Source organism: Seriola dumerili, unplaced genomic scaffold (assembly GCF_002260705.1).
Source record: "Seriola dumerili isolate Sdu_G_001 unplaced genomic scaffold, Sdu_1.0 BDQW01000138.1, whole genome shotgun sequence".
Taxonomy (NCBI): domain Eukaryota; kingdom Metazoa; phylum Chordata; class Actinopteri; order Carangiformes; family Carangidae; genus Seriola; species Seriola dumerili.
Window position 1 is genome coordinate 4,520,212 of NW_019174393.1, and position 11,180 is coordinate 4,531,391.

Genomic DNA, 11,180 nt, shown 5'->3' on the forward strand with positions numbered 1-11,180 from the left:
AAGCTTCCAATTGTATTGACAGAACATATTTGATATGATATTTTTTCTTGGAAATAACTGAATGTGAAGAACTTGATGTTCAATCTAATCTAATCTTTATTTTGATCTATGCTGTTTTTTGTTTGGCTATTAAAGCAAGCCTTTTATACTATTGCATGAAGTGAGAGACTGAATGAAAATTATTCGTGTAGGGTTTCACGTGTAAAAAATAAAATAAATGTTTTTCTCAATTTTTATTTGTATTATTTGTTTATGATAATTATTTATTTTTTATTATTTATTTTTCAATGTAATTTATTTGTCCTTTCTTGCAGGTTTTGCACATTTGCATTTGGTTTTGTGAGTAATATGTTGTATCTACAGTAATATTAATCATAATAATAATAATAATAAAGGTTCAATTAAATTAAATCACATAGAACAGATTAGGAATATGGTCTATTATGTATACAATCAGTGCAGTTATAGTGCAGTAATAAATGGCCCAATTTAATTAAGGGAATAAAAGTGCAGCGGACCTTAAGCACATTCATTGATTCAGCTCATGTTAGTGGCCGAGTGGTGTTTTTCTTTTATCTTAATGTGATTCCTCCTCACCAAGTTGTTACAGTTAAAATCCTGATTAACATCCGTTTATCACCATTCTCTCTTTCTTTTTTTTTTTTTTTTAAATACTACTTGAATGGCTCTCTGCAGTCAGGTCGACCCGCTTGAGTTTAGAGTTCCTATTGATCAGCGGCCTGTCAATCAATGTAAACAGCTGTCAAGAGACTTCAACTTGCTTTTGAAAATCCAGAAGTGCCACTTTATTAAACAGAAGGATGAAATAATCCTCCTGGTGTTTCTAAGCAGCTCTCTACCATAGCGTCCTTTGTAAAGTCTTCTGGAGGTCCCCGAGCCGGGGAGGAGCAGATGTAGGAGGGTTGATCCTTTGATCGCTTGATAAAAATAAAGTAGAAACTCAGGAGGGTCCTGGAAAATTTAAAAAATTTGCATTTGTATTTTAAAAAATATATATTTAAAAATTTAAGATATGAGTGTATAGAAATTTTTAAAGTGTATTCAAATTTTCACACTACCATTTTTAACCCTATAATCTCTAGGGAGGAGTTCAGCTGCATGATAATAAGCCACTGTTGAATCAAAGTGACTGACTTACATTTTAATCCTTATTTTTTTAAATATGAATACAAATCAAAATTCAAACATGGATGTTCAGCTTTGTTCTGATTCCTAAATGATGCCGAGGAAGATATCAAAATCTCCTGCTCCTTATGACACTTGACCTCAGAGAACAACCTGACATATCAACAGCCTGTATGACATGTAACTCTTCACTACTGGAGTTGAACCAGTTTGTCTTAATCAGGTTCAGCAAGTCACTGAAAAGCTGGTTCCACAATCCTCTCAGGAGCCACCGGAACAAAAGGCAGGAGCAGAAGAAATACAATATGCACAAATCAATAGAGAGAGATTGGGGAAGGCAATTTACCTGCAATCCAGGGAACAGGCCAAACAACTGTCACAATAATTTGATATGCAGGCTAATTAATTGCTCTCACAAATCAGCGCGGGAAGATAATGTCTTCATTTTTCGTCTTGTGAGTGTTTTGTTCCCTCAGAACTTGGATGTTGCTGCTCAGTCTCTCCCTGTATGCTAATTTTGCTTGTACTCCTGTTTACAGTTTGGCACAATAACAAGTGAAGGGACCATTCTGTATGCATCAGCGTTTCAAGTATGTTTCACAAGAAAAGTCTGGTGACCCTGTCTGCATATGTTTTGCTGAGCTGTTTGTCTTTGTATTTGGCAGTGCCATTAGCATTGGCAAATTCCCCGCGCCAGCATTATCCAACCTGCTGAGGCGCACGCCCTGGATAGGAACCCTGAGATGTTTGCCGCTGTGTTCATCTGTCTCTCATGTTTTCCTGTTGTTTTTGGTGACACTTCAACATTTACTGAGCTTTCTCGTTTTTCTCCCCAAAGCACTTTTTTTTTGACGTGAAAGCGCCACCGATCATTATTTGTATAATGTCAAGAGTGTCACTCATGCTAACGCAGTTCCCAACATTTCTGCTTCCAGACACAGAGGTATATTCCACCTGCCTGGCACCAAATGACAAAGCTAGCAACTAGCTTGAGAAAACAAGCCAAAAAATCTGGCATCTTAGTCGCTAAAAAGGTATTTTCCCCAGGAGTTGTTAGAGATGAAACCTGCGCTAAAAGGAGGTTGACTACTTCACTGACATTCATCAGGTGGAAAAAAATCAGAGCTGCAAATGAATGATAATGTCGGTCCGTGTCTGTTGGATGTGTCTAGTGGCAGTTGTTTGCTAAAAAAAAGAAAAGCTAGCACATTGCTTTTTACACAAATTATATGTTAGCATGTGTGTTTTTCAGGCTGTTATTTCAGTTTTCCTGCCTTTAAGTCCCCCCCCCCCCCCCCCCCCCAACAAAAGAAAAAATCACTGTACCTCTCACCTCTTATGGTGTGTTCAGGTCACATTGTGTTTGATATTGAACAGTTTACATTAGTACTTGTGGCCAGGCACTACCCTTTCACTTTCAGGCCATGCAAGTAAATCGAATCATGTTATGTCTCTTGTACTGTACCTAATGGGAGACAAAAATCTATGGATGCAGTGAAGAGAAAAGGGCAGATTTTATTTGTAAATGGACATTTTCCAGTTGACATCTCTCGACGTCAATGCAATGCAGCAACACGCGAAAGCATAAGAATTCTGAATTCACAAGGTCGTGCACCTAATCATGGTCGACGGAGCAGATATTAATCTGCAAATATTGATTGAGTTGCCCTGTATTTTAGGGCGGATTTTCACTTTAAGCTCACAATTTCTCTCTGTATAACGAGAGGGGGGTGAGGGAGTGAAGTGGCTTATCTATCATGCCTGGGGTTAATTGCCCTCAATCCAGGATCTCCTTTTGAATGTTTCCACGTCTCCAAATTAGTTCATTAGCAATTCTTTGCAATTCTTTTATAGTGTCTTAATTGAGGGTAATTAAGTGAAGTGATGGCATTAGTGGATTGGTGGACAAAGCATCAAAACCTCTGCTAGGGGTGTAGCATACATGAATATTGTCATTAATGGTGACACTCAAGAATAAACCCCGCAACCTCTTATTGTGCTAAAGCTTTAGATGAGCAGTGTGTTCATTTGCCTGAAACCTTTTTTTTGTTATTTAGATAAGTGGGATAATTGGGATCGAGATGAATGCTGGAGCAGAGTGCAGATGTGCAGCAGAGCTTTGTCGAAATGGTGCAGACCAGCAGGATTTAGCCCTCCGTGTCACGCCTCATGGACCAAACGCTCTCCTCAGTGAACCCCGCTCAAATCTCAGAGGAGTTGTACCATCTGTGATAAAAATGACTAAAACTAAAATTACACAACTGAAAGGATGAATTAAAACTGACATATACATATTTTGGTATTAGAGGTTCATGGGTCAGTTCACTCAAATTTTCACCTTAACTCTACAGTATCACACGCAAGATAAAGAAAAGGAAGGGATCTGTGCTCATTGCCTTCACACTAAGGTTCTTGAAATCCTTGAGGATCGTACCCGTCAGAAGCAAAAGACACAGGAAGGCAGAGGCCAGGATGTCTCTGTGTGAGCTGGACTGTTGCTAATGATGAAATAAAAAATAAAAAGGATGAATTAAATTGAGAGTGCCTGCCCTTTTCAGTAGGCGGTCTTTAGTTTTGAGATATCCATCTCTGAGAATTCTTTGGTTGGAGTTTTTTCAACATTTCTTCAATAGAAAGTATTTTCATTGAAAACTACTCACACAAAAATAACATTATTCTGCTGATGAGATCAGACAACACTGCGTTGCGCTGGAAGGCAGAGACAAACAACATATTTGTTGTTTAATTTGGAATACTTAGTGAAATTACCTTCAGTTCCTTTGTATTGTGGTGGTGGCAGAAATCTGAGAGGAGCACATCTGAAAACAGGCAGCTACAACTAAAACCAAAAACTATCTGTATGCTATGGCAAGATACCTCCAGTAGTAAGCAAGCGGTAACCACTGGAGCTTAAAAATTAAGTTGACACTGATTTTTTTTTTTAAAAACTGCCATTCTCAAATGACCACTTGAGGCTTTTTGTGGCACTTTGTGGCTCCAAAATTGAGTCAATCCCCATAGACTCCCATGTTAAAATGCCCAACTTTACAGCAGAAATAAACATGTTTACAGCCTGGTACAAAAAACGGTTTTGGTCTCTAAACCTGATTTCCGGGGATTAACCGGGAGTTAGGTGGAGTGAGGCGCTGCCAAGATGGCAATGGCAGAGCAGCTCAATCTGAGCTTCAAAACCTCTTCAGAAAACTATGGGTGACATCACAGAGGCTACATCCATCTTTATATAAAGTCAGTGGTGCAAGTTCATGTCCATGCAAAGTCAAATTACCCCCACTTTAATGCTTTGGTGGAAATTGATTATCAAAGCATGCAGCACTTTCATTTGTAACCTCTGAGCTCATGCGGCTGCATCATATGAATGGCTGTGTTCCTTATATCTGGAGGTTGTCCAACCCTCACCTTGCTATGACAATAAAACAAGCACTACTTCTCTTGGCTACACAGGCAGTTGTTTGGTTTTTACTCCGGGTCTGTTTTGTTGAAGATACTCAATTCCTTTTTAAATGGTGCTTTCACCTGTGATGGCACAGAGGGGAATATAACAGGACACTGCTTTTGTGTTTGTGGAGAGGTTATTGTAGCCTCTAAATACCTCACCTCCAGCTAAAGCTCTGCGCCGCTCTGACTCATGAGACAGTTGTTTTGATATAAAAATGTGCCGTAAGAGGCAATTTGGCCTTTTGCTACTCCGCGCTGAGAGGCAAATACTCAGATTACATGTTTTTAAATCTCTGTCTCTGGCATGTGTTGTGTCCATAATGGAAATTCAGCCTCTGCAAGCAGACAGGGGATATTTAAAAGTTAAATCTCTGTGTTTCTTCTCAGAGTTTTGGTCTTCCCCTATCCCCTTCTGTCTTTTAACTTTTAAATTGCCTTCTGCTTAGATAAGGCTGTGCCATTTCACATGGAAACGGCTGAAAATTGCAAAAACCGCCCCTAAAGAAGTGTAATTCGCATGAAAAAGTGAGTGACGGTAACAAGAACATTATCTAATTATCAGTGCGAGTTGATTAGAGCGAAAGCAAAACGCTCAGTGACAATGCTACAAAGCCTTCACAATGGAAACATACTCCAATAACTTAAATGTGCAGAATTTGTGAGCATGCAAAATGTGTGCAAGCAGCAGCTGGAGCTGTTTTGGAAAAGTTTGTCACTGAATTATTAACTGAATAAAGATCTTTTGGAGCTTTTGTTTATGTTGAGCATAAACACTTGTATCTGCTCCTTGTGTGTCATTAAGCGACAGAGCCAAATTCAGAGAGATTTCACAGGAAATGACAGACAGATAGTGTGAGTCATAAAAATGCTAATGTTTTTCCATGGGATTTTTGAGTCCATCCACTTCAGCCTTATACTGTGTGAACGAACAACAAGCTGGAAAACAGGAGCTGCACAGTGTGTGTCATTATATATATGGCTGTTTGCAAAAACAAGGTTTGACTTGGCTCAAGTCTTCTCACTCTTAATCAAATCTGAACCTTGCTATGAGCTCCGTCAGCTGAGGTAAGCGCACAGAATGAAGTGGGGTGTGAGGATGAGCAAGGGGTCTGCAAATTATGAAGAGATGTGGAGTAAACTTGTGTGCCAGATCAAAGATTCTCAGCCAAGCGCGTCTCCGTCTGTCTCTAAATAATAAGAAATTGAAATTGATTATGCCAAGTGGAGCAAGACAGTGGAAGTTAAATTGGACATTATTGCTTGTGACTGTGGGAGAAACTTGGTAGATAAAGGAGGGATGCACTTAGCTGATTTCAGACACTGAGGATGAACCCTGCAGTGATGGTGGATCCATGATGAGCCGTCTCTGCCTTTGTTTACAGGAAGAACCCAGGAGCAGGTTATGGCCTCACAACCCCAGTCTCTTAGAAAGTACATTTATGTACTGCAAATGCGTTTTTCCAATTAGGTTTTGTTGGAAAAAATGGTTGTGGCCACGTAACATTTTTCTTTTTGTAGTGCGGGAAGGGTGGCAGTGGTCGTGCTGGAAAAAGATTGTGGTTTCAGTTAGAGGTCAGAGTAAACTCGTCCTTCAAGGCACTTTAACCAAGAACGCAATCTTTTCCCTAATCTTAACAAACTGCTGTGAGTCCCTAAACATAACCATAAACTACACGAATCACACCTTACTCGCAATGAGCAGATATTATGTCCCAAAAGAGGAAATTGTAGGGAAGACAAACTAAGCCTGGCAAAAGCTTTGAGTAACAATGCTTCCTCGTCATCTTAATAGAAAACATAATCCAGTAGACATTATGCACTGAAAGCAGTTCAGTCAAAAAACGGTTTCATTTCGCTGATGAAAATATTTATTATTTCACAAGACAAAAAAAAAAAAGGAATGTTGGAAAGAAAAGTAAAGAATAAACATAATTATGTCTGGCAATTTTCTTTTCTCTCTTTGTTTCTTATCCGTCATACTCGGAAGCGCTGGATTTGTTGACAGCAAATTTGTCATCAAATATTTAATAACAGATTATTCAGTTATTTATCAAGCAAAACTGCCAAACATCAAGCAAAACATTGCTCCTTTTTTCTTGAGGGAGGAATATCTTTGGTTTCTGGATTGTTGGGTTGGACAAAACAAGAAATGCTGCCAGTGCCGGTGCTTCCTAGGTCAGTATATTATATGGCTTCAATCACCATGTGCACACAAACCACTGATTACAACAATTCTCAATTACATTTTGGCAAGATTTACAACAAAAAAGTGTTTCCCGTCTACGGAGAGCCACACATGAGACTGTCCGAGCCCATGCTCGTCATGCACGCTTGCGTTGACCGTTCGATAAAGTAAACCACGTTGTTCTTGTCGTAACCATGACAACAAAGAGCGTCTAATGTTGTACTTATTTGAACCCAAATCACGATCTTTTCTGAAACATAACCAATTACTTCTCATGGCGACAAAGGTAGGTACACGGCTCTTGGTATAGTCCTCGTGGTTATTATTGTAACCATGACAACCGAGGTCCAGTACGCCTGCCACTGTAGTGGTGCTATTTCAGAAGACTCTCCTGAGGTTTGCATCAGAGGGGTGAAAAAGAACGACCTATGGCCTATGGTTGTTCAGGTTGGAGGACTTGTTGCAACACTTAAAACACGTCATTCATGACGTGATCAGCTGCAGCCTTGCTCTGCTAGATGTACACCGACAGGTATCTCTGGTTATTTTTAGGCATATATACAGCAAACTCCCCCTGCACAGAAGCTGGGCACACAATGTTTACACCTCTGCACACATCACATCACCTTTGCACCTTTGGCTCGGAGGGGGAAAGTGATGGCCATTTTTTTTTTTTTTTTTTAAGACTAAATAGTCTATCCGATTGAAATAACACTCCCAGGTTCGGGACAATGTATTGAACTGAAATAACCTCATATCACTCTGGTAATTGTTGCAGCGGCTGTCACCTCAGGTGCTGGTCAACAAAACAACATTGCGTTCATCTGTGCAAAAATTCCTGTCCTCACTATGCGTGGAGAACACTGTTGGGTTTTTATGGCCACGGTGAAGTTTAGCAATACGGACGGTGGCAGAGTAATTGAAGAATGGCTGCTGAGAAGTGCTGGTGGCCTGCGTTGAGTTTAAATCACTTGCTGTGATGAGGGGTAATAAGAAACCACCAGAGGAAGAATGGGAAATGGGAGCGGCTTTTATTTTACACTAATTACAATGTAAATTTGAGTGTTAACATTAAGTATCGCCGATCAACTCTAAAGGGAAATTATGCAGCACAATTAATTAGGAATCAGGGAGATGGTCAAACCTTGTATTTTTATATTTATAGGTGGATTTTAATTCTATTGGATCTGGTTATTACTACCAGAAGGATCAGCAGTCCTGTCATCTCTGCAGCGGTGCTGGTAATGAGCAGACCACAAAACCTCACAGGACAGGTAGCGAGGACAGGTAGATACAGTATGTACTCACCTGAATAGTGGGTACTAATCTCTTTTTTTTTTTTTTTCCAAAAGTGAGGGGAATTAGATTTTGCAGAGAGCTTTTCTCACATGGATGAAATCTGATTCCTCATTAGGCAACAGACAGTGGATCCATTTGTTGTGTCTATGAATAAGCGTGCCTTGGATGTGAGGAAACAATAGCTGTGCCCGTGATTACGGCCTCCCTGAGACGAGAAAGGTGCACTGTGGGAGTCCATCGATGCTCTTTCACAGCTCATCAGAAGTCTCTGTGAAAGGGAAAGGGGAGAGGAGAGCTAACTGGCAAACAGCCAAAAACACTGACTGTGGCTTGGAGCGAAAAAAAAATCAACTTGTATTTTTGGCAGACAGGAGGGATGTAGCAGTTGGATGACACTGGCAATGACTGGAAGCTGGAAAAAAGTGCTGTCGCTGTGATGTGAATATGTTAATTCATATGTGAATATGACAGTCAAAAGTGCTTTTCCACCAGGAACTAGAGACTTAGGAGGTTGACTTTATTTTATAGGTTTTGTAGGATTTAAAAAATGATTTCCAGGCACTTATCTGAATATAAAACAGCTCGCTTTTAATTACAAACCTGTACAGCAATTTAAAATGTAATGTGTTTGAAGAGATTGTTGAGAACCTGATGGGTTTTCTGTGCTATAAAGAAAAAAGTAGAGTTTTATTATTGTGGGTGTATTGCTGTGAGAGAACTGTACGTGTCCCTATGTGTCCCCAACACACTGATCACTCTGTGTTTAAGAATACCAAGACATAACAACACAAGTGCACTGGAGTTGTCTGTGCAACAACCCGATGCTGGCTGCTCAAGACCTGTAATCAAGTATCCACAGTGGATTTGGTGTGAGTAATCACACTTTGACGATGACCGGCACTGAAATTAGACACTGCAGATGGAAGGCATACCTGCCGCCTTCGCACAGCTCTGAAGGGAGTTAATCAGCTGAAAGAGAGGCGTCATACAGGCAAGCTGTCGTGGATGAGAGATGCTGGAAAGAAAAAAAAAAAGTAATTAATTTTTACTGCTCCTTGCCTTAACTATTGCAAAACCTTTCTCTCTGAAGATTCATAGCGTATCTGGAAGTCAAAAGGAAACTTGCTTGCTAACTTGCTTTAGATTCTTGAAGATGAACTGAAAAGACCTTTTGGATACGACACATCTTGGAGAATCTAAAGTTGGTCCGTATTGCCTTTTAACTTCACATTTCTAGAAAGTAAAACTTTATATTTGTCCGATTTTGTGAGTCTTCTGGTCAAAGCATTTATAATTAATGTTACACAGATGAGCAAAACCTGAGACAAAGGTCTGTGTGGGTTTGCTTCTACAAGTAAGAGTGAGAAAAATATCAGAGGTGAGAGTCATCGAAATTGTAGGAAAACCCGTTAGATAAACCAAAGTGCTGGACAAAATTGAAATGTTGAGCTCTAACTGGTGCTAAATGAAAAAGTCGGGATCATCAGATTTCACAGAGACTATGAATCTCTGGGACAGATTTAACAGTTATTTAGAGATTTTACTGTGAACCATAAATGTCAACCTGCTGTTGGTGTCTAAGGAAGAAAAAAAAAAACAGGTTTCCTCAGTCTGTAATCTATAATAAAAAAAATCTAATAATAAAGCTGTCAGGTTAGCCATATTTAGCAAAAAAATATGTCTGTATGGAAAACACTGAGCATGCAAATGGACAGAGATGTGCATAATGCAGCAGGAGCGGTGTATAAAAGTGTCAATGTATTGTCATTTATTCATTTGGCAGACGCTTTTATCCAAAGCAACATACAACTTTCATGTCTTACCCAAAGACACTTTAGCATGTGGACAGGAAGAGCTGGGGATTGAACCACCAACCAGAGGACAACTTGCCAGAGGAGATCAGACTTGCAAAGTCAGTTTCCCGTTTTATCTCACGACTTAAAACACATTTTTATATTAAAAAAAAAAAAAGCTTTTATTGTGTGATGTCTTTTTAATTTCATTTACATTTTACTTTGATTTGTTCGGATGTTTTATATTTGACTCCTTAATTTGTATAGTACTTTTCAGTGCAAGTGACAGTTTTATTATTACAACCTGAGATACTTTTGTTGTCCAATGTAAAATTATGTTACTTTCACACCTTTTTCACCGTAGGCATTTAGACTTGGGAAACGCTAAGGCAGGGGTCCCCAAACTACGGCCCGCGGGCCACATCCGGCCCGCCAAAGCAATTGGAGTGGCCCACTTAACGATCCCAGACAATCCCTCTAAACATCAACCAATTTTTATTGAATTGCATTTTCCTATCATAACATCATAACATATCCGTACTTAAAGGTTGGCATTCTAATTAAAATTGACCATAGTTATGAGCTATTTATAGTTAATAGTGGCTCATCTTCACCTCCTCACACAATGGTATATTCTGACGTGACTTTGATCGTGACCGAGCCAGCGTCAAGCTGCAAAGTTCTGAGGTGGGAATCTGTCACGAAGGTGGTTGTGTCCTGCATAAACTTCATCAGAGCAAACGGACTGAAACAACAGGCAGTTCCAAGCCTTTCTCTCCGAGCTAGAATCAGCCCACGGAGACGTGCTTTACCACACTGAAGTCCGCTGGTCAAGCAGGGGCAGAGTTTTGAAGCGTTTTTACGACCTGCTACCCAAAATCAATGCCTTTCTCCTAACAAAGGGAAAAACTGTCCCAGAGCTGATCGACACAGAATGGACATGGGACCTCGCCTTTATTAACAGATGTGTCAGAAATTTTAAACGGCCTCAACTTGCAGCTCCAAGGCAAGGGAAAACTAATCTGACATGTATTCCCACATCAAAGTATTTGAGCTTAAACTAGCGCTGCTTATTGGACAGGTGCAAAAACAAGACTTCACCCATCTCCCTGCTACTCGAAGCCTCTCAGCTGAGAAACCGGCGGTCCCGTTCCCAACCGAGAAGTGCAAGGACGCACTGGAAACACTGAGGGCGGAGTTCGGTGTGCGTTCCGTGAGCTTCATGTCCACGTTAAAAGAAATGCTGCACATTCCAAAACCCTTTTGCTGCCGACATTAACGACACCCTGCCTTCTCTTCAA